Genomic DNA, 24740 nt, shown 5'->3' on the forward strand with positions numbered 1-24740 from the left:
TACAGCACGGGGTTAGATACAGAGTAAAGCTCCCTCTACACTGTCCCCTTCAAACACTCCCAAGACAGGTACAGCACGGGGTTAAATACAGAGTAAAGCTGCCTCTACACTGTCCCCATCAAACACTCCCAGGACAGGTACAGCACAGGGTTAGATACAGATTAAAGCTGCCTCAACACTCTCCCCATCAAACACTCACAGGACAGATACAGCACAGGGTTAGATACAGAGTAAAGCTCCCTCTACGCTGTCCCATCAAACACTCCCAGGACAGGTACACCACGGGGTTAGATACAGAGTAAAGCTCCCTCCACACTGTCCCCATCAAACACTCTCAGGACAGATACAGCACAGGGTTAGATACAGAGTTAAGCTCCCGCTACACTGTCCCCATCAAACACTCCCAGGACAGATACAGCACGGGGTTAGATACAGAGTAAAGCTCCCTCTACACTGTCCCCATCAAACACTCCCAGGACAGGTACAGCACAGGGTTAGATACAGAGTTAAGCTCCCTCTATACTGTCCCCATCAAACACTCCCAGGACAGGGACAGCACGGGTTAGAAACAGAGTAAAGCTCTCTCTACACTGTCCCCATCAAAACTCCCAGGACAGGTACAGCACGGGGTTAGATACAGAGTGAAGCTCCCTCTGCACTGTCCCCATCAAACACGGGGATGACCCAAGTAATGACCTGCTGGAATACGAGCTACCCCGCTGAGGGCCTGAGGCCTAGCAGGTGGGGCTCTTGAATCTTCTACTGAAAAGCCGGCCCGGCTGGGATGTACGTGCAGTATGCCGCGTTCTTTGTGTAAACTTCTCGGGACTCCTGAAAATATTATGGGCGCGATCTACCGGCCACGTTGCGCCTGCAAGTCAGCTTGCCGTGGTACAACGTGGCCGGTAGATGCTGGTAGACGCTGCTCCCGGGAACTAACCGGCTCGCTATGGTTCGCGAGATCTAACGTGATAAAAATCTTTGGTCCACAAGTGATAAAAATCTTTAACACCTGCGCACTCGGTAATGAAGCGGATAAAAATAACTTCAATGAAGTCATGAAAAAATTGGATCAGCACTGCACCCCAAACAAAAATGAAACATTTGAGCAGTATGTTTTTCGCACAAATACACAGCAGGCAGGTGAATCGTTCGATAGCTTTTTAACAGACTTGAGGTTGAAGGCGCAGACCTGTAATTTTGCAACTTTGCAAGCGTCGATGATCCGCGATCAAGTAATGTTTGGGATCAGCAATGACAAGGTCTGGGAGAGATTGATGAGGGAGAACGAACTCCAATTCGACGATGCCATTAAAATTTGTCATTCCAGCAATGTAGCTTACAGCAGATTCGCACTTTAAACCTGAAGAATTTTGCGCAAAGCTCGGAGATGCAGTCTGTGGTGTTGGGTGCTCTGGTGCACAGATGAGCCAACACAGTTGTATGTGGTACAACTCTATTTTATTATAACTCTTATAATACAGTTCGTTCTGGATACTCTGCACGTGCTGTCTCCCTGAGTGTGTTTGGCAATAGATGTGTCCTGGTTCTCCTCTGCAGCTAATACTGACCACCGGGGGTCGTGTCTGTGCTTTTATATCTTTCTGTCATTGGTTGTGGTGTTGTGTGTTCTGATTTGTCTGTTGGTGTGTCTATCATGATGTGTGTGTTTGAATATCATGACATCCCCCCTTTTTACAAAGATATGTGCCTACGTGGTTATAAATATAATTGTGTCGTGAGTGCATCGAAGAGTGTGTGTGTGTGTTATGTACAGCGTGTGTATATGACGTAACTATTTACATGGGGCGATGTCGGGTGCGTCACACTAACAAGGTTGTACCATAACAAAACTTGGATGCGAGAGAAAAAAAAAACTTGAACATTGGTCTGGTCAGACGATATCTGGAACAATAAACAACAACAGGTTATAATACAGAAGTGTTTGACTTTTTGAACGTATGAACAGCGTTATAAGTCCAGTCTAATGGGTGACCGCCTCAAGAATGGGTTGGTCCTCAAGCCGGTTCAGCTGTGGAGATTTGGTTCTGGTGGCGATGGAAGGGGCATGATCCGTGGCATCTCCACGAAGTCATCCTTGGGAACCAGTGGAGGATCCGGCGTGTGCGTACGGTTCAGTTGCGAGCGTGGAAGGCGGCGCAAAGCTCGCTGATTGCGCCTACGCACCAATCCATCCGCCCTGCATGCCAGGAACAAGGTGGAGTCTTTTTCTTTTTATGTTTGTGGTGGACGGCATCTTGTAGCCGATGGGTCGTTGCCATCGAAGTAGCACCATCACTAATATCATGCAAGGCGATGACTGTGCCAGATGTGGAAGTTGGCCGAGACCGTGTACGCTGGTTCCGGCCACCTGCTGTGCCGGAAGGGCGACTCCGCAGAGAAACGTCGAAGCATGTCGCCTTGGAGAGAGAATTGTTGCTCGCATCAACTTCTGGCGATGGCGCGAATTGGTGTGTCCATCTTGGACCGCCGGTGCTGGTTGCCACTGCCGACCCAGTGGGACTGCCACGCGATCCATTCCCTGTCGCCGTGGCATCCGCCGTCACCCTGAGCGTGCCATCACCGAGGCCGCGACACCGCCCGTCCGGAGCAAGGTCTGGCGTGCGCGAATCAGAGTCGGCGCTTGGCTGCTCCCCATCTGGAGTCCGGTCTGCCTTCCGTCGATGCCCCCCGTCCGGAGTCCCAACAGGTTCACTGGAGGCAGCCGAGATTCCCTGAAGCTGCACTTCTGGAGTCGGAACATGCAGGAATGCACCAACCAGTGGAGAGGGTCGAGCCATCGAGGGTGGAAGCGGTGCGCTGCCACCGCAGTCGTCAGTGGTCCCACCGTGATCGTCGAGTGCCTCGGTACGCACGAGGCGAGGTCTGTCACCTTGCACCTTTTGCATGGGAAGTGGGATGCTGTCGTCACTCGTCTCACATCCCGTGGATAGATCCTCATTAGCAGCTTGCTGTTCACTAGGGTTGGGTAAATTGTCAGAGTTTTCATCTGGTGGTGCACACCATGTCGGTGGACTGTCATTGTCTTGCCGTTGTCCTTCATTTGGGCTTTTCTTCTTTGGAATTTTAAATCTTCCCCCAGACATTGCAGAACCTTGTTTATTACCCCCAAATTCTCCCATAGGTATGGTCTCGAATATAGGATCCAATGTTTCTATCGACATTGTACTATTTTCCAAAGAACATTCCGTTTCACTTTTCTTCTCAGGTGCCTCATGTGTATCTTTGTCTAATGTACATGCCTTCATGGTCTCTGGGTCTGATTTTGCTGGGACTGGCATGGTCACAGTCTCTCTTTTACTGTTCTCAATTGCCCACCTTATACTCCCCATACATAACTGCTTAATCACTGGGGTTAGTGTGGTACAATGGATAATCGGGTCGACCTTATCTGCATCTTCACCATTAGTGGAAAGCACACTTGGTTCACTTGACACTGCTGTGGGTTTTAAATTCGTTATCTGGCTACTCGATGTCGGTGTCCTCAGGATTCTTGCTCCAATGTTCTGCTCAATAATCAGTGGAGCGTGTATAGGTTCAATGCAATTAATGTTCCCCTCAAGGTTTGAAGAGTCATTACTGACTAACTGCTGGTCTCCGAAGTTGGGATTTTGCGGTGTTGTGTTGAAGGGAGACATTTGTCCCTGCTGTAGATATGATTCAGGTTGTGTTATTTCCATTACCTGAGGATCAATGTCTTGTCCATTTTTTCGATCCGTACTAAAACACTGGCAATTCTCAGTCTGCTCCTTGCAAGTTAAACATTCAATTAATTTCGTTAGCAAATCCTCAGCATCCTTCTGTGGCCGTGCAGCATTATTAATCTCTGTTCGGCTATAATGATCCTGAAGGTCAGCGCATAAACCTTTTTTCTTCGGGCTTGGACGAGGCGATTCCTTTGGCTTGTCTTCAGTTGGGCTTGAACAGTCTTCAGCGCTGTGCCCTTCATTGTAGCATGAGAGACCGTCATGTTCATGCTGCTGTGTAGTGGAGCATGGTAGGCTGTTATAGCCTTCTTGCTGTTCACGTGAGCATGGCAGACTTGCATTGTCTGCCGCTGGTTGGTCAGGAGAGGTTGCTAGACCCTCATGGTCTTGTTCCTGCAAGGACTGCGCTCTGGAGTCTTGCGTTCCTTCCATCGTGGAGTCCGTCCACGAGCTCTCTGTGGAGGCTTGTGACACTGGAGTCACTTCTTGTTCGTGCAAGGACTGCGCTCTGGAGTCTTGCGTTGCTTCTATCGTGGAGGCTGTCCACGAGCTCTCTGTGGAGGCTTGTGACACTGGAGTCACTTCTTGTTCGTGCAAGGACTGCGCTCTGGAGTCTTGCGTTGCTTCTATCGTGGAGGCTGTCCACGAGCTCTCTGTGGAGGCTTGTGACACTGGAGTCACTTCTTGTTCGTGCAAGGACTGCGCTCTGGAGTCTTGCATTTCTGCAATTGTGGAGTCTGTCCACGAGCTTGCTGTGGAAGCTTGTGACACTGGAGTCACTTCTGGTTCATGCGAGGACTGCACTCTGGAGTCTTGCATGTCTTCTTTCATAGAGTCGGGAACGTTGAGCGGGACGTGGACCACGCTCTGTGTGGCAGCAGGGCACTCTCCGTGTGCTTGCACCGCTCCCTGTCTGTTAATGTCAGGCTGCAGCATCATCCGGTACTGATAAGTTGGAACGTCATATCTGCTGGATTGAAGATCCTCAAATCCGAAAAATGAATCCGCATCTGCGTCGGATTCAATGTGGGGGCCGCCAATGTGCAACACGAAAGGTTCGTCCGAGTCATAGTCATATAGGACCACGGAGCTATCATTGGGCTCGCGAGGTCCGGAAACACTGTAAAGATCGTCATCGAAGTATTCAAGGTCGGAATCATCGGCTTGTGCGTAGGTAACTGCTTGTCGGAGGGTTCTTCGGAGGTCAAATTCATCTCCTGGGTCAATTTGCGGCACTGTGCTGTCATTCCAGGTGAGGGAAGGTTGTTTTACAGCTTTAACAGATTTTTGTTTTTTTGATTTGGGACGTTTCCCTTTTAAATTGGATTTGGGACATTTCCCTTTTAAATTGGTGCAGTCTGGGGCCTCTGACATCCTGACGCTCGGTATGTAGCACGTAGGAAGCGACTGCGCATGCTCAGATCGCTGTTCCTTTACCGATGGCCGTTTTCTTGACTGCGCATGCGCAGCATCTCGCGCATGCGCAAGCGAAACTTCCGGTTCTGCGCACTTCTCGCGCAACTGTGCTAGCGTTATACCTTTAGCAAGATGGCCGCCGACCTCGACCCAGCCTTCTCTCAGGCCCGGGATTTCGGCCTCTGGGAATTCGGGCTCCGGGATCCCAGCCACGAGGTGAGTACTGCAGCTTTTCTTACCTTTATGTGCCGATTGGATTGCGTTTTCTTCACAGTACTTGGAGAATTTGCCCAGGACTGCCTGGTAATCGTACCTTTGCTGCCTCCTGAAGAACCTGAACCTTCTGAATATTTCTCTTGCCCTTGCACCGGCGATGATGAGGAGAAATTCAATTGTTTCCCTATCATCCAGGTCTTTGAGTTCAGCTGCCACCAGGAACAATTCGAACATTTGCCGGAATCGCCGCCAGTTTTCGCGGAGGTCGCCGTGGCACTGGAGCGCCTGCGGAACCGGGAGCTCGTACATCATGCCTGGGCACTGCTGGTTGTCTGTGTACACGGAGGTATGCCGGCAGGTATCGATCCACTCCTGTACCATGTGGTGTTGGGTGCTCTGGTGCACAGATGAGCCAACACAGTTGTATGTGGTACAACTCTATTTTATTATAACTCTTATAATACAGTTCGTTCTGGATACTCTGCACGTGCTGTCTCCCTGAGTGTGTTTGGCAATAGATGTGTCCTGGTTCTCCTCTGCAGCTAATACTGACCACCAGGGGTCGTGTCTGTGCTTTTATATCTTTCTGTCATTGGTTGTGGTGTGTGTTCTGATTTGTCTGTTGGTGTGTCTATCATGATGTGTGTGTTTGAATATCATGACACAGTCAACCCGTGTTGTGACGCACCCTAAGGCAAAACATGGCCCCAACAGCGGTGGCCATTTTAAGTGCGTAATCAAAACCACCATTTTATGCAAGTGATGCGGCAACAGGAATTTGCAAAGACAATGTCCAGCATTTGGAAAAGTCTGTTCTAAGTGCAAAGGCAGAAAATCACTTTGCAAAACAATGTTTTTCTAATAAAAAATCAGAAATACCAAAATCGATCAACGTGATTGATTAGATAAATCTCGAAGACACATTTTTCACAGATATGGTATCTAGTGAAGATAAGCATTACGACAGCATGCAAGTTAAACAGGCTTCAAAGCAAACTTGCATTACAAGCAATGCAAGTGTTCAGTGAGATAACTGGACATTAATAAAACATTAATCAAGTCAAACTCGACACAGGAGGGAGAGCCAATCTTATAAGTTTGTCCGATATGCAAGAAATGAAGATTAAACAGCACATTTTATTTTTTATTTTTAATCTTTTATAAATTTAGAGTACCCAATTTTTTTTCCAATTGAGGGGCAATTCAGTGTGACCAATTCACTTAACCTGCACATCTTTGGGTTGTGGGGGTGAAACCCTCGCAGACATGGGTAGAATGTGCAAACTCCGCACAGATAGTGACCGATGGCCGGGTTTCGAACCTGCGTCCTCAGCGCCATAGTCCCAGTGCTAACCACTGTGCCACGTGCCACCCCAAACTGCAAATTTTAAATACCACAGTACTTTTACAACGGCAAAATAATTAACACACTAGGAGTATGCGAACTAGAGGTCAGTGTAAAGAATAAAGCGCATTGTGCAGGCCGAGCGTGAATCATTATTGGGAGTGGAAGCATATGAAGCACTTGAACTAGTAAAAAGGGTCTACACTGCAGACTGTGCTGTAAGTACACAAAGTACATCAGTTAAAAGAAAATGCTCACCCAAACAGACACACACCAAGACGTGCACCAGTTCCATTGAAGGAATGACTTAAGAATGAACTGGCGAGAATGTCAAATCTGGGGGTGATAAAACACGTTGGAGAACCAACGGATTGGGTGAACTACATGGTTTGCGTGAAGAAATGGAATAATGACTTCAGAATCTGTATGGATCCCAAGGATCTCAATTTGAACATAAAGAGAGAGCACTATCCTATCCAAAGAAAGAACAAATCACGTGTGAGGTGTGAGGGGTGACATGCTTCCACAAACTAGATGCATCACAGGGTTTTTGGCAACTCAAGTTGGATGAGAAGAGCACAAAGTTGTGCACCTTTAATATTCCATTTGGGCGATACTGTTTTCTCAGAATGCCATTTGGTATTATTTCAGCATCTGACATCTTCCATAGGGCAATGGAACACATTGTAGAAGGCATTACAGGCGGCAGGGTGTACGTAGATGACATAATCGTTAGGGGCTCGACAAGAAGAGAGTGTCATAATATGCACCCATGCACATCATGAGGTAAAAGCAGGCAATGATCGACACCCAGGTGAGCCAATCAATATACAGAACAGAACATGACCAATCACAAGACAGGACACCAGAGGGGGGCTTCCAACTATAAACCACACGAGGCATCAGCACTCCGCCTCTTTCCACTGGTGACAACTGTAGTGACAGTCAGGGTGTACAAATCATTCAACACCTTCTACATGTGGATCAGAGCTAGCCTGGTCTAGATAGTTAATGTTAGTTTACTTAGAGTAGTAGAGAGTCAAATCACAGGCAGCTGTGTGCTTCGTTACTGAAGCTCAATAAATCTTATATTGAACCAACGCCCACGTTTGTTGTATACTTGATCAGTTCACTGCCTCGTGTGCAATCCGTGTTACCCCAGGATGAACAACACGACAGAGAGCCCGACGAAAGGCTTAGCAAAGTGCTGAGAAGCATCTAAAAGCTGGCTCTAAAATGAAATAAAGCCAAATGCTAGTTTGGGGTTGAAAAAAAATCACATTCTTAGAAGACAAACGTTCTCCTAAAGGTATACAACCTGACCAAGAGAAAATAAAATCGATTTTAAACATGCCACATCGAACAGACAAAAGAGGGGTCCTGCGGATGCTTGGCGTGATAAATGTTGCAACAAAATTTATTCCTAATCTTTCAGCGAAAACAAGGTGTTTGCGGGAAACAATCAAGAAAGATACTGTGCAGGATTCTCTGTTAGCCGACTCCAAAACCGGGGCGTGCGATTGGACAGGGAATAGTTCCCGATGCCGGAATCGTGGCCGGTACCAGTTTGACACGGAATCGTAATGTTCCACCTCCTCGCAAACGGCATCAATGCAACGTACAACTCGCGTAGTTGCAACACCATTCGCATATCATTAGTGGGCCCACCCGCGATGCTCCGCCTCCGATGGGCCGAGTTCCCGGCAGCACGGTCCACATGTGCTCTCACGAATCGTCAGCCGGGCGTGGTGGCTGCTGGGAGAGAGAGAGAGGGCATATGGACAGTGTCGTACTTCGCCGACAGCTGTGCTGCTGGCCGGGGGGGGCGGGGCTACTGCCAGGGCTGGAAGGAGTATTGGGGGGTGACCAGGAGGTGGGCTGTGGGGTCGGGGTGGAAGGGTATGCAACACCAGTACCATAGCTGGCAAGACAGAGTGGAGAAATGCTCAATAGAAAAAGAATGCTTGGGCCTGATAAATGGATTCATCAAATTCCATGACTACGTGTATGACCGACCCACATTCTTATGGAAACTGACCACAAACCATTTGTAGCAACAGTAAAGAAAAATTTATACTACCCAGTTCATTTTTTCCAATTAAGAGGCAATTTAGCGTGGCCAATCCACCTACCCTGCACTTCTTTGGGTTGTGGGGGCGAAACCAACGCAGGCACGGTGAGAATGTGCAAACACCACAGGGACAGTGACCCAGAGCCGGGATCGAACCCGGGTCCTCAGCGCCGTGAGGCAGCAGTGCTAACCACTGCCGCCCAGGGTCACTGTCCGTGTGGAGTTTGCACATTCTCCCCGTGGGTTTCGCCCCCCCCCATCCACAGCCCAAAGATGTGCGGGGTAGATGGTTGGCCACGCTAAATTGCCCCTTAATTGGACTCTAAATGCATTTATTTTTAAACGAAGGGCACTTTGGCGCAGGAAAATGGAAACATCGAGACGGAGAGGTGGTATATTGGCCGGGCATCAATCAAGATTAACAGATCATGATCGATAACTGTGCAACTTGTCAGAAACTTCATAACAGACAGCAGAAAGAACCAAGGCAAATGGGCAGAATCATGGCGGAAAGTAGGAATGGATCTGTTTTTTCTGGCCGGAAAAAGAAGTTAGTAATCGACTATTTCTCTAACTTTCTAGCAACTCATCAGCTAGGTGGTGTCATCAAACATACCAAAGGCATTTTTGCGCGCCATGGAATACCTCATGAGGCATGAGTGATGATGGCCCATGTTTTAGCAGTTATGAATGGACAGAGTTCGCACAGAGCGAATGATATTCAGCATGTAACTTCTAGTCCTCTGTATCCATAATCCAACGGGAAGGCTGAAAAAGGTGTTCGCATTGTGAAGCAGCGACTCCAAAAAGCTCTGGGCAGCCGGGAAGATCCATATCTCCTTCACAGCTCCTTCACAGCTCAGAACAACCTTACCTTACATTCCACTGGAATCTACGAATCGAAAACCTGTGAGGAAGCTCACATTTCAAAAAAGGAGGCATTGTGACAAAGCGACAAGAAGGCTACAGCCATGAGAAAATGATGACACAGTCAGGGTAGAAGATCCTGATGGAAAAGGATGGTTGAAGTGTGTTAGGATACTACAATCATCAGGTCCTCAGACATATGTCATCATCACCGATGACAGGCAAGTTCTAAGACGAAACAGGACCGCCTTGCTGAAGGTTCGGCAACCCTTTGTTCTGGAACCACAAGATGACGTTGAAAGCAATCTAAGGACAACTGAACAAACGCTACCTCAGCGGACAGAAACAGAACAAGTTGAAGATGCGCAAAACCAAGAAAAACAGCGAGAATCATCTTCAACAACAAGTGAAAATCAAGCAAACTCACAGGTTCAACCAATGCTCCGAAGATCGATAACACATAGAAAAAAGCCGGACAGATTGAACTTGTGATGAACTTTGGGCAGCACGGTAGCACACATCGCCAGTACTGTGGCTTCACAGCGCCAGTGTCCCAGGTTCGATTCCCCGCTGGGTCACTGTCTGTGCGGAGTCTGCACGTTCTCCCCGTGTGTGCGTGGGTTTCCTCCGGGTGCTCCGGTTTCCTCCCACAGTCCAAAGATGAGCAGGTTAGGTGGACTGGCCATGATAAATTCCCCTTAGTGTCCAAAATTGCCCTTAGTGTCCAAAAAGGTTAGGAGGGGTTATTGGGTTATGGAGATAGGGTGAAAGTGAGGGCTTAAGTGGGTCGGTGCAGACTCGATGGGCCGAATGGCCTCCTTCTGCACTGTATGTTCTATGTATCGATACGTAAATATATTAAAAATGTACAAATTATGCATATCATGTATATTGTACAGTAAATTGAGATAATGTATGAAAAACTATACATTTCCCAAAAAAAGGGGATGTGATATGCATAAGCAATCATATGTACAGTAATATACAAGACCTCCAACCAGCAGATGGCAGTAGAGAACAACCACGTGACACTGTTACCTCAGGGAGTTGGTAGAGGGTCTTTGTAGTGGATAGTCACGATTTTAGTAGCTCTTAGATTCTTTATCGTAGTTTTTGATAATATACTTATGGTTATCTAACCCACACATTTGTTCAACAATAAAACTTTAACTAGTCAAGAACTAGATGTTCTTTAGTGCAATTAATCCGATCGGCCAAGCACCAGAACGCAACAGTAACCATGGTGTTGGGATCTAACCCACCACCTTGGAGAGTGGCACTCATGTGGGGTCTCCCAGGGGGTTGGAGGCCCCCAGTGGTTACCCTCTTGGCAGAATGGCACTGTGAAACTGCTGGTGCCAGCCTGGCACTGCCAAGGTGCCCACATTGCATTGCCAGCTGGCAGGAGCACTGCCAGAGTGCCAGGCTGGTACTGCCAAGCTGCCAAGGCGGCATATTTCATTGACGGGGATTAGGGCAGGGATGCCATGCACTCATGAGGTGGGATGCGAGGGGGGGGCTGCCGAGGAAGCCCTTATAGGTGAGTAGCGGCTTTGGAAGGGTTCAGGGGTCGCCTCGGGGGCTTGCGAGGTCAAGACGCGCTCAAGGCACCTCAGTGCAGGAAACGGGGTTAAGAGGGGCGCGGGTTCTCCACGGAGGCCCCGTATCGAACCGGAACCACGTTAGATAGTGCTGTGTCTCTTGACGCGGCGAGCGCCATCAAACATGCGGCTAAACGCACACGCTATGGGACACTCTGCCCAATCAGTTATATTGGGCCGAATTGTAGCCTATCTTGCGACACAGCCTAACATGCAGTGCAGCGTGTCTTGCGACACAGCCTAACATGCAGTGCAGTGTGTCCCGCGACACTGCCGAACATGCAGTGCAGCGTGTCCTGTGACACAGCCTAACATGCAGTGCAGGGTATCCTGCGACACAGCCGAGCATGCAGTGCAGCGTGTCCTGTGACACAGCCGAGCATGCAGTGCAGCGTGTCCTGTGACACAGCCTAACATGCAGTGCAGCGTGTCCTGTGACACAGCCTAACATGCAGTGCAGCGTATCCTGCGACACAGCCTAACATGCAGTGCAGCATGTCTTGTGACACAGCCTAACATGCAGTGCAGCATGTCCTGTGACACAGCCTAACATGCAGTGCAGCGTGTCCTGTGACACAGCCGAACATGCAGTGCAGCGTGTCCTGTGACACAGCCTAACATGCAGTGCAGCGTATCCTGCGACACAGCCTAACATGCAGTGCAGCGTATCCTGCGACACAGCCGAACATGCAGTACAGCGTGTCCTGTGACACAGCCTAACATGCAGTGCAGCATGTCCTGTGACACAGCCTAACATGCAGTGCAGCATGTCCTGTGACACAGCCTAACATGCAGTGCAGTGTATCCTGCGACACAACCTAACATGCAGTGCAGTGTGTCCTGTGACACAGCCTAACATGCAGTGCAGTGTGTCCTGTGACACAGCCTAACATGCAGTGCAGCATGTCTTGCGACACAGCCTAACATGCAGTGCAGTGTGTCCCGCGACACAGCCGAACATGCAGTGCAGCGTGTCCTGTGACACAGCCTAACATGCAGTGCAGCATGTCCTGTGACACAGCCTAACATGCAGTGCAGTGTATCCTGCGACACAACCTAACATGCAGTGCAGTGTGTCCTGTGACACAGCCTAACATGCAGTGCAGCGTATCCTGCGACACAGCCTGACATGCAGTGCAGCATGTCTTGCGACACAGCCTAACATGCAGTGCAGCGTGTCCTGTGACACAGCCTAACATGCAGTGCAGCGTGTCCTGTGACACAGCCGAACATGCAGTGCAGCGTATCCTGCGACACAGCCTAACATGCAGTGCAGCGTATCCTGCGACACAGCCGAACATGCAGTACAGCGTGTCCTGCGACACAGCCTGACATGCAGTGCAGCGTGTCCTGTGACACAGCCTAACATGCAGTACAGCGTATCCTGCGACACACCCTAACATGCAGTGCAGTGTGTCCTGTGACACAGCCTAACATGCAGTGCAGCGTGTCCTGTGACACAGCCTAACATGCAGTGCAGCGTATCCTGCGACACAGCCTAACATGCAGTCCATGTATCCTGCGACACACCCTAACATGCAGTGCAGCATGTCCTGTGACACAGCCGAACATGCAGTGCAGCGTGTCCTGTGACACAGCCGAACATGCAGTGCAGTGTGTCCTGCGACACAGCCTAACATGCAGTGCAGGGAATCCTGCGACACAGCCGAACATGCAGTGCAGGGTATCCTGCGACACAGCCTAACATGCAGTGCAGCGTGTCCTGTGACACAGCCGAACATGCAGTGCAGCGTGTCCTGTGACACAGCCGAACATGCAGTGCAGTGTGTCCTGTGACACAGCCTAACATGCAGTGCAGCGTGTCCTGCGACACAGCCTAACATGCAGTGCAGCGTGTCCTGTGACACAGCCTAACATGCAGTGCAGCGTGTCCTGTGACACAGCCGAACATGCAGTGCAGCGTGTCCTGCGACACAGCCTAACATGCAGTGCAGCGTGTCCTGCGACACAGCCTAATATGCAGTGCAGCGTATCCTGCGACACAGCCTGACATGAAGTGCAGCGTGTCCTGCGACACAGCCTAACATGCAGTGCAGCGTGTCCTGCGACACAGCCTAACATGCAGTGCAGCGTGTCCTGTGACACAGCCTAACATGCAGTGCAGCGTGTCCTGCGACTCAGCCTAACATGCAGTGCAGCGTGTCCTGCGACACAGCCTAACATGCAGTGCAGCATGTCCTGTGACACAGCCGAACATGCAGTGCAGCGTGTCCTGTGACACAGCCGAACATGCAGTGCAGTGTGTCCTGCGACACAGCCTAACATGCAGTGCAGGGTATCCTGCGACACAGCCGAACATGCAGTGCAGGGTATCCTGCGACACAGCCGAACATGCAGTGCAGTGTGTCCTGCGACACAGCCTAACATGCAGTGCATAGTGTCCTGCGACACAGCCTAACATGCAGTGCAGCATGTCCTGTGACACAGCCGAACATGCAGTGCAGCGTGTCCTGTGACACAGCCGAACATGCAGTGCAGCGTGTCCTGTGACACAGCCGAACATGCAGTGCAGCGTGTCCTGTGACACAGCCGAACATGCAGTGCAGTGTGTCCTGCGACACAGCCTAACATGCAGTGCAGTGTGTCCTGCGACACAGCCTAACATGCAGTGCAGCGTGTCCTGCGACACAGCCTAACATGCAGTGCAGCGTGTCCTGTGACACAGCCTAACATGCAGTGCAGCGTGTCCTGCGACTCAGCCTAACATGCAGTGCAGCGTGTCCTGCGACACAGCCTAACATGCAGTGCAACGTGTCCTGCGACACAGCCGAACATGCAGTGCAGCGTATCCTGCGAACACAGTTCGTCAGGCAGTGTGGTGACACAGCCTGTTGCACCGCATAACCTCTGCAGCAGCCAGGACCTGTGACACAGATTGAAATGCGGAGCACAGCGGTTGAGCGAAGCTCCACGTCAGACCAGGCTCCAACCCGAGGGAACTTCCTCTGCCAACACAGCACGGCAACAGGATGTGAGGTCATTGTCCGCAACTTGCCGTCTGAGCTTTCACTTCCTTTCTTTCGCTGGTCTTTATTTCAATTTCCCTTCTGTTTTCCCTGGTCCTTTTATTGAGGGCATTAACTTCACACGGAGGTCGCAGTCACCAGTTAGCTACACTTCACCCTTGACTTGGTGTCAGAGTCAGTACAGAGGGAGAGCTGCACTGTCAGAGGGTCAGTACTGAGGGAGTGCTGCACTGTCAGAGGGTCAGTACTGAGGGAGTGCTGCACTGTCAGAGTCAGTACTGAGGGAGAGCTGCACTGTCAGAGGGTCAGTACTGAGGGAGTGCTGCATTGTCAGAGGGTCAGTACTGAGGGAGTGCTGCACTGTCAGAGTCAGTACTGAGGGAGTGCTGCACTGTCAGAGGGTCAGTACTGAGGGAGTGCTTCACTGTCAGAGGGTCAGTACTGAGGGGGTGCTGCACTGTCAGAGGGTCAGTACTGAGGGAGTGCCGCACTGTCAGAGGCTCAGTACTGAGGGAGTGCGGCACTGTCAGAGGGTCAGTACTGAGGGAGTGCCGCATTGTCAGAGGGTCAGTACTGAGGGAGTGCTGCACTGTCGGAGGGTCAGTACTGAGGGAGTGCTGCGCTGTCTGAGGCTCAGTACTGAGGGAGCGCTGCACTGTCAGAGGGTCAGTACTGAGGGAGTGCTGCACTGTCAGAGGGTCAGTACTGAGGGAGAGCTGCACTGTCAGAGGGTCAGTACTGACGGAGCGCTTCACTGTCAGAGGGTCAGTACTGAGGGAGTGCTGCACTGTCAGAGGGAGTACTGAGGGAGTGCTGCACTGTCAGAGGGTCAGTACTCAGGGAGTGTTGCACTGTCAGAGGGTCAGTACTGAGGGAGTGCTGCACTGTCAGAGGGTCAGTACTGAGGGAGTGCTGCACTGTCCGAGGCTCAGTACTGAGGGAGTGCTGCACTGTCAGAGGGTCAGTACTGAGGGAGTGCTGCACTGCCAGGGAGTCTGTACTGGGAGAGTGCTGCACTGTCAGCGAGTCAATACTGAGGGAGTGTTGCACTGTCAGGGGGTCAGCACTAAAGGACCGTTGCCCTATCAGAGGATCAGTAGTGATGCAGTGTTGCACTGTCAGAGGGTCAGCATTGAGGGAGCGCTGCACTGTCAAAGGGTCAGTACTGAGGGAGATTTGCACTGTCAGAGGGTCCGTACTAATGGAGTGCTGCACTGTCAGAGTCAGTACTGAGGGAGAGCTGCACTGTCAGGGGGTCAGTACTGAGGGAGTGCTGCACTGTCAGAGGGTCAGTACTGAGGGAGTGCTGCACTGTCAGGGTCAGTACTGAGGGAGTGCTGCACTGTCAGAGGGTCAGTACTGAGGGAGTGCTGCACTGTCAGAGTCAGTACTGAGGGAGAGCTGCACTGTCAGAGGGTCAGTACTGAGGGAGTGCTGCACTGTCAGAGGCTCAGTACTGAGGGAGTGCTGCACTGTCAGGGTCAGTACTGAGGGAGTGCTGCACTGTCAGAGGGTCAGTACTGAGGGAGTGCTGCACTGTCAGAGGGTCAGTACTGAGGGAGTGCTGCACTGTCAGAGGGTCAGTACTGAGGGAGTGCCGCACTGTCAGAGGCTCAGTACTGAGGTAGTGCGGCACTGTCAGAAGGTCAGTACTGAGGGAGTGCCGCATTGTCAGAGGGTCAGTTCTGAGGGAGTGCTGCACTGTCAGAGGGTCAGTGCTGAGGGAGTGCTGCACTGTCTGAGGCTCAGTACTGAGGGAGCGCTGCACTGTCAGAGAGTCAGTACTGAGGGAGTGCTGCACTGTCAGAGGGTCAGTACTGAGGGAGTGCTGCACTGTCAGAGGGTCAGTACTGAGGGAGTGCTGCACTGTCAGAGGCTCAGTGCTGAGGGAGTGCTGCACTGTCAGAGGATCAGTGCTGAGGGAGTGCTGCACTGTCAGAGGATCAGTGCTGAGGGAGAGCTGCCCTGTCAGAGGGTCAGCACTGAGGGAGTGCTGCACTGTCAGAGGGTCAGTACTGAGGGAGTGCTGCACTGTCAGAGGCTCAGTGCTGAGGGAGTGCTGCACTTCAGAGGGTCAGTGCTGAGGGACTGCTGCACTGTCTGAGGCTCAGTACTGAGGGAGCGCTGCACTGTCAGAGAGTCAGTACTGAGGGAGTGCTGCACTGTCAGAGGGTCAGTACTGAGGGAGTGCTGCACTGCCAGAGGGTCAGTACTGAGGGAGTGCTGCACTGTCAGAGGCTCAGTGCTGAGGGAGTGCTGCACTGTCAGAGTCAGTACTGAGGGAGTGCTGCACTGTCAGAGGGTCAGTACTGAGGGAGTGCTGCACTGTCAGAGTCAGTACTGAGGGAGAGCTGCACTGTCAGCGGGTCAGTACTGAGGAAGTGCTGCACTGTCAGAGGGTCAGTGCTGAGGGAGTGCTGCACTGTCAGAGTCAGTACTGAGGGAGTGCTGCACTGTCAGAGGGTCAGTACTGAGGGAGTGCTGCACTGTCAGAGGGTCAGTACTGAGGGAGTGCTGCACTGTCAGAGGGTCAGTACTGAGGGAGTGCCGCACTGTCAGAGGCTCAGTACTGAGGTAGTGCGGCACTGTCAGAAGGTCAGTACTGAGGGAGTGCCGCATTGTCAGAGGGTCAGTACTGAGGGAGTGCTGCACTGTCAGAGGGTCAGTGCTGAGGGAGTTCTGCACTGTCTGAGGCTCAGTACTGAGGGAGCGCTGCACTGTCAGAGAGTCAGTACTGAGGGAGTGCTGCACTGTCAGAGGGTCAGTACTGAGGGAGTGCTGCACTGTCAGAGGGTCAGTACTGAGGGAGTGCTGCACTGTCAGAGGCTCAGTGCTGAGGGAGTGATGCACTGTCAGAGGATCAGTGCTGAGGGAGTGCTGCACTGTCAGAGGATCAGTGCTGAGGGAGAGCTGCACTGTCAGAGGGTCAGCACTGAGGGAGTGCTGCACTGTCAGAGGGTCAGTACTGAGGGAGTGCTGCACTGTCAGAGGCTCAGTGATGAGGGAGTGCTGCACTGTCAGAGGATCAGTGCTGAGGGAGTGCTGCACTGTCAGAGGGTCAGTGCTGAGGGAGTGCTGCACTGCCAGAGGGTCAGTACTGAGGGAGTGCTGCACTGTCAGAGGCTCAGTGCTGAGGGAGTGCTGCACTGTCAGAGTCAGTACTGAGGGAGTGCTGCACTGTCAGAGGGTCAGTACTGAGGGAGTGCTGCACTGCCAGAGGGTCAGTACTGAGGGAGTGCTGCACTGTCAGAGGCTCAGTGCTGAGGGAGTGCTGCACTGTCAGAGTCAGTACTGAGGGAGTGCTGCACTGTCAGAGGGTCAGTACTGAGGGAGTGCTGCACTGTCAGAGGGTCAGTACTGAGGGAGTGCTGCACTGTCAGAGGGTCAGTACTGAGGGAGTGCCGCACTGTCAGAGGCTCAGTACTGAGGTAGTGCGGCACTGTCAGAAGGTCAGTACTGAGGGAGTGCCGCATTGTCAGAGGGTCAGTACTGAGGGAGTGCTGCACTGTCAGAGGGTCAGTGCTGAGGGAGTGCTGCACTGTCTGAGGCTCAGTACTGAGGGAGCGCTGCACTGTCAGAGAGTCAGTACTGAGGGAGTGCTGCACTGTCAGAGGGTCAGTACTGAGGGAGTGCTGCACTGTCAGAGGGTCAGTACTGAGGGAGTGCTGCACTGTCAGAGGCCCAGTGCTGAGGGAGTGCTGCACTGTCAGAGGATCAGTGCTGAGGGAGTGCTGCACTGTCAGAGGATCAGTGCTGAGGGAGAGCTGCACTGTCAGAGGGTCATCACTGAGGGAGTGCTGCACTGTCAGAGGGTCAGTACTGAGGGAGTGCTGCACTGTCAGAGGCTCAGTGCTGAGGGAGTGCTGCACTGTCAGAGGATCAGTGCTGAGGGAGTGCTGCACTGTCAGAGGGTCAGTGCTGAGGGAGTGCTGCACTGTCTGAGGCTCAGTACTGAGGGAGCGCTGCACTGTCAGAGAGTCAGTACTGAGGGAGTGCTGCACTGCCAGAGGGTCAGTACTGAGGGAGTGCTGCACTGTCAGAGGCTCAGTGCTGAGGGAGTGCTGCACTGTCAGAGGGTCAGGACTGAGGGAGTGCTGCACTGTCAGAGGGTCAGTACTGAGGGAGTGCTGCACTGTCAGGGGGTCAGTACTGAGGGAGTGCTGCACTGTCAGAGGCTCAGTACTGAGGGAGTGCTGCACTGTCAGAGGGTCAGTGCTGAGGGAGTGCTGCACTGTCAGAGGCTCAGTACTGAGGGAGTGCTGCACTGTCAGAGGCTCAGTACTGAGGGAGAGCTGCACTGTCAGAGGGACAGTACTGAGGGAGTGCTGCACTGTCAGAGGATCAGTGCTGAGGGAGTGCTGCACTGTCAGAGGGTCAGTACTGAGGGAGTGCTGCACTGTCAGAGGGTCAGTACTGAGGGAGAGCTGCACTGTCAGAGGCTCAGTGCTGAGGGAGTGCTGCACTGTCAGAGGATCAGTGCTGAGGGAGTGCTGCGCTGTCAGAGGGTCAGTACTGAGGGAGTGCTTCACTGTCAGAGGGTCAGTACTGATGGAGTGCTGCACTGTCAGAGGGTCAGTACTGAGGGAGTGCTGCTCTGTCAGAGGGTCAGTACTGAGGGAGTGCTGCACTGTCAGAGGGTCAGTACTGAGGGAGAGCTGCACTGTCAGAGGCTCAGTGCTGAGGGAGTGCTGCACTGTCAGAGGCTCCGTGCTGAGGGAGTGCTGCACTGTCAGAGGATCAGTACTGAGGGAGTGCTGCACTGTCAGAGGATCAGTACTGAGGGAGAGCTGCATTGTCAGAGGCTCAGTGCTGAGGGAGTGCTGCCCTGTCAGAGGATCAGTGCTGAGGGAGTGCTGCACTGTCAGAGGATCAGTACTGAGGGAGAGCTGCACTGTCAGAGGGTCAGTACTGAGGGAGTGCTGCACTGTCAGAGGGTCAGTACTGAGGGAGTGCTGCACTGTCAGGGGATCAGTACTGAGGGAGTGCTGCACTGTCAGAGGCTCAGTACTGAGGGAGAGCTGCACAGTCAGAGGGTCAGTACTGAGGGAGTGCTGCACTGTCAGAGGGTCAGTACTGAGGGAGTGCTGCACTGTCAGGGGATCAGTACTGAGGGAGAGCTGCACTGTCAGAGGGTCAGTACTGAGGGAGTGCTGCACTGTCAGAGGGTGAGTACTGAGGGAGTGCTGCACTGTCAGAGGGTCAGTGCTGAGGGAGTGCTGCACTGTCAGAGGGTCAGGACTGAGGGAGTGCTGCACTGTCAGAGGGTCAGTACTGAGGGAGTGCTGCACTCTCAGAGGGTCAGTACTGAGGGAACACTATTATCAGAGGGTCAGTTCTGTGTATATACATGAATCTGTTTCTTTGTCTTTATCTGTGTCTATATAAATATTTGTATCATTGTGTCTGCAGCTGTATCACCTTTGTCTGTAAATGAGTCTCTATTTGTATCTGTATCGATATCATTGTCTGTGTCAGTACTTGCGTCTGTGAGTGTCAATCAGTGTCTAAAACAGGGCTGGTTTCGCTCAGTTGGCGGACAGCGGGTGTGTGATGTAAAGTGTACCTAGCACCGCGAGTTCAGGTCCAGTGCTGTCTGTAGTGTGTGTTCAGTGTGTCTGTGTCACCATCTATCTCCAAACAGTGTATCTTTCTCTGTGACTGTAGTATGTATCTCGGTGTGTTTCTGCAGTGCGCATCTGTGTTGGTACTGATTGTCTGAATCTGTACAGTGTATCTGTGCCTGTGCCTGCCTGTGTTACAGACTGAATTACTGTGTGTGTCTGTACAGTGTATGTGTGCCTGTGCGCCCTGCCTGTGTTACAGACTGAATTACTGCGTGTGTCTGTACAGTGTATGTGTGCCTGTGCGCCCTGCCTGTGTTACAGACTGAATTACTGCGAGTGTCTGTACAGTGTATGTGTGCCTGTGCCCGAGCCTGTGTTACAGACTGTATTACTGCATGTGTCTGTACAGTGTTTCTGTGCCTGTGCGCCCTGCCTGTGTTACAGACTGTATTACTGCGTGTGTCTGTACAGTGTATGTGTGCCTGTGCCCGAGCCTGTATCACTATATCTACAACTGTAACTGTATCACTGCCAGTGTCTGTGTGACGGTCTGTGTTTGTATGCTTGTGTTTGATACTGCCTGTATCACTGCCTGTACCTATATCTATAAGTGTATCTGCGTCACTGCCTGTGGTTGAGACATCCTTCATGGCATTTACTAACCTGCCAATATTCAGCCCTGGAGGCTGCAAAGGAAATTAAACCCGTTGGTAAATGAGGTCAACATTTGTGGCATGGCAAGGCAGCGAAATTCCTCCCTTTTGCGATTTGTTTGTGCATGGCTCAATGGATGCCATTATTGGATGATCCCAATGGATCCTTTGCCAGACAGTGCCCATGGCTTGACTAAGTTTCCCTCACTGAATGACTTCTGGTTTATCGTGTGAATTCAGAATTCTTGTACTTTTGACAACTCGATAGAGGTAACGGCTGAGTACGGAAGCTTCCCAATGGTTTGATCTGGACAATAGACAATCATAGAATCATAGATTTCACAGTGCAGAAGGAGACCATTCGGCCCATCGAGTCTGCACCGGCCCTTGGAAAGAGCACCCTACCCAATCCCACACCTCCATCCTATCCCCGTAACCCAGTAACCCCACCTCACCTTTTTGGACACTAAGGGCAATTTAGCACGGCCAATCCACCAAACCAGCACATCTTTGGACTGTGGGAGGAAACCGGGGCACCCGGAGGAAACCCACGCAGACACGGGGAGAACGTTCAGACTCCCCACAGACAGTGACCCAAGCCGGGAATCGAACATGGTACCCTGGAGCTGTGAAGCAACTGAGCTAACCACTGTGCTACCGTGCCCCCCCCAATGGGCGACCTGACAAAATCCCTACTGAAGGAGGAATCTGGCCTTACAGACCGCTGGCTGGCGATCCCGGGCTGGGAGCACCCCCATCAAAAGGAGGCAATGACTTTGGGGCCCTTATACGGGAAGCTGAACTGTCAAGACATCTACTGAAAGGGGAGTTTGCACATCGGAATCCGGTGACAGAGGGAGGTTGATCAACTGGACTAATTTGCTAAAGAGGAAGTCGGACTCTCAGTATGTTTATTACTAAAGGGGCTGTCAGAATGTTTACCGGAGAACCAGTGTAGGAGAGTTACCAAGCCCAACATTGCGAGGGTATTAAGCTGGTCAATGCCACAGCGAATATAGGGGAGATACTGTCACAAAAACGCCCAGACTGAATGGACATCCTCAGTGTATAGTTTGCAGATAGTTGGGCTGAAAGACTCAAAACCAGCAATAACCCCGCCACCAGGTTACAATTTTGCCCACAAGAAAGCCCTCATAGAATGAGCCAGCACAGAAGGAGGCCATTCAGCCCACGGTGCTGGTGCCGCCTCATTGAAAGAGCTACCCAATTGGCCCTTACTTTCCACCTCTATCCTCAAAGACCCGCAAAATGCTACCGTGGGCAGCACGGTAGCCTTGTGGATAGCACAATTGCTTCACAGCTCCAGGGTCCCAGGTTCGATTCCGGCTTGGGTGACTGTCTGTGCGGAGTCTGCACGTCCTCCCCGTGTCTGCGTGGGTTTCCTCCGGGTGCTCCGGTTTCCTCCCACAGTCCAAAGATGTGCAGGTTAGGTGGATTTGCCGTGATAAATTGCCCATAGTGTCCAAAATTGCCCTTAGTGTTGGGTGGGGTTACTGAGTTATGGGGATTAGGTGGGGTTACTGGGTTATGGGGATAGGGTGGAGGTGTTGACCTTGGGTAGGGTGCCCTTTCCAAGAGCCGGTGCAGACTCGATGGGCCGAATGGCCTCCTTCTGCACTGTAAATTCTATGTAAAAATTGTCCCCTTCAGGAGTTCCTCCAATTCCCTTTGTAAAGTTACTGTTAAATTTGCTTCTCCCCCCCTCCTTTCCGGCACAGCCTTCCGGATCGTAAAAGCTCGGCGGTTGTGGAAAATAAAGATCTCTAATCCTCCCCCGCTAACTCTTTCTGTCTGTTATCCTTCGGTTACTGACTCACTGAGAGTGGGAGGGTGTAGAGGATTCACTCTTCCCTTTCATGGGGGAACGTTGAAGGATTTCCCTGGCTTGGGGCGTGTATGTTGTCAATCGCATTAGGCCTCGGCCTCTACCGATAGGGGCTGGGGAAGGCGATACCAGAGTGGCGATTTGGAAGGTAAAACCCGGGGTACTCACATCAATGAAGACACCTTTGGCGTGGGCTGTTCACTGCTTCTTTTGGGCCCCTCATCTCTTTCTTCTCCCCCTGTTTCGGCGCCTCCAGTCAGGCCGGCCTCCACAATCACAGACAGGAAGGGAGCTGAAATCTGTGCTTGGTTTCCAGCTACCTGGTGGGAACGATGCGAGCCGGGTGCCAGAAGGCCTTTCTCTTTCTGCCTTGTTGTGTCTCTCTGCAGTTGGCTCTGCCTCTGTGGTCGCGTCGAGTTCCAGGAAATGTCTCAGTAACCACTTCCCCCTCCCGGCTCTCAGCTTGTGCTGTCGGTGTGATCACACAGCTCACTCTGTCACCTTGGGCTGGGGAAGCTGAAGTTGGGCTCTGGGGGAGGTCCGAGCTGGAATTGTTACATTTACACATCGGGCTGCACTTCATGTAAGATGTCAGCGGCCCATAGCCCCTTCCCCCCCTTCCCCCTCTCCCCCACAGACGCCCTCCCCGACTTGCTACCAGTCTGACTGGTAAACTCGCTGCGATCATTTCACTGGGGAATCCATTGTGACACTATGACATGAAGATCATTCCACTGGGGAATCCATTGTGACACTATGACATGAGGACCATTCCATTGGGGAATCCATTGTGACACTATGACATGAAGATCATTCCACTGGGGAATCCATTATGATACTATGACATGAGGACCATTCCATTGGGGAATCCATTGTGACACTGTGACACGAGGACCACTCCATTGGGGAATCCATTGTGACACTATGACACGAGGACCATTCGATTGGGGAATCCATTGTGACACTATGACATGAAGATCATTCCACTGGGGAATCCATTGTGACACTATGACACGAGATTCATTCCATTGGGGAACCTATTGTGACACTATGACATGAGGATCATTCCATTTGGGATCCATTGTGACACTATGACATGAGGACCATTCCACTGGGGAATCCATTGTGACACTATGACATGAGGACCATTCCACTGGGGAATCCATTGTGACACTATGACATGAGGACAATTCCATTGGGGAATCCATTGTGACACTATGACATGAGGACCATTCGATTGGGGAATCCATTGTGACACTATGACACGAGGATCATTCCATTGGGGAACCCATTGTGACACTATGACAGGAGGATCATTCGATTGGGGAATCCATTGTGACACTATGACACGAGGACCATTCCATTGGGGAACCCATTGTGACACTATGACACGAGGACCATTCGATTGGGGAATCCATTGTGACACTATGTCACGAGGACCATTCCATTGGGGAACCCATTGTGACACTATGACACGAGGACCATTCGATTGGGGAATCCATTGTGACACTATGACACGAGGACCATTCCATTGGGGAATCCATTGTGACACTATGACACGAGAATCATTCCATTGGGGAATCCATTCTGACACTATGACACGAGGCTCATTCCATTGGGGATTCACTATGACACTGGAATACTGGGATCTTTCCATTGGTGAATACATTGTGACACTGGGATTACATCATCGTGTCATCAGGATAATTCCATTGGAGATCTATTGTGAAACTGGGATAATTCTATTGAGGATCCAGTAGGACACGGGATCATTTCATTGGGAGCCCACGGTGACTCTGGGATCAATCCACTGAGGATCCACTGTGACAATTCTATTGAGGATCCGCTGTGACACTGGGATCATTCTATTGAGGATCCACCATTACACTGGGATCATTCGATTGAGAATCCGCTATTACACTGGGATCATTCCATTGAGAATCCGCTATTACACTGGGATCATTCTATTGAGGATCCGCTGTGACACTGGGATCATTCAATTGAGGATCCGCCATTACACTGGGATCATTCGATTAAGGTTCCGCTATTACACTGGGATCATTCTATTGAGGATCCTCTATTACACTGGGATCATTCTATTGAGGATCCGCTATTACACTGGGATCATTCTATTGAGAATCCGCTATTACACTGGGATCATACTATTGAGGATCCGCTATTACACTGGGATCATTCTATTGAGGATCCGCTATTACACAGGGATCATTTGATTGAGAATCCGCTATTACACTGGGATCATTCTATTGAGAATCCGCTATTACACTGGGATCATTCTATTGAGAATCCGCTATTACCCTGGGATCATTCTATTGAGGATCCGCTATTACACTGGGATCATTCTATTGAGGATCCGCTATTACACTGGGATCATTCTATTGAGGATCCGTTATTACATTGGCATCAGTCTATTGAGGATCCGCTATTA

General features: G+C 51.3%; 1 protein-coding gene across 1 annotated transcript in view; it reads right to left on the reverse strand.

Moving 5' to 3' along the window:
* The window catches only part of LOC140390350 (uncharacterized), a 209423-nt gene extending 186746 nt beyond the window's left edge, over positions 1–22677 (reverse strand). Inside the window, exon 1 of the mRNA XM_072475423.1 lies at positions 22463–22677. The gene's annotated coding sequence lies outside the window, so the exon portion shown is untranslated. The remainder of the gene's footprint in view (positions 1–22462) is intronic.
* Positions 22678–24740: the final 2063 nt, after the last annotated feature.

This window comes from Scyliorhinus torazame, chromosome 14, assembly GCF_047496885.1.
Source record: "Scyliorhinus torazame isolate Kashiwa2021f chromosome 14, sScyTor2.1, whole genome shotgun sequence".
Lineage (NCBI taxonomy): Eukaryota > Metazoa > Chordata > Chondrichthyes > Carcharhiniformes > Scyliorhinidae > Scyliorhinus > Scyliorhinus torazame.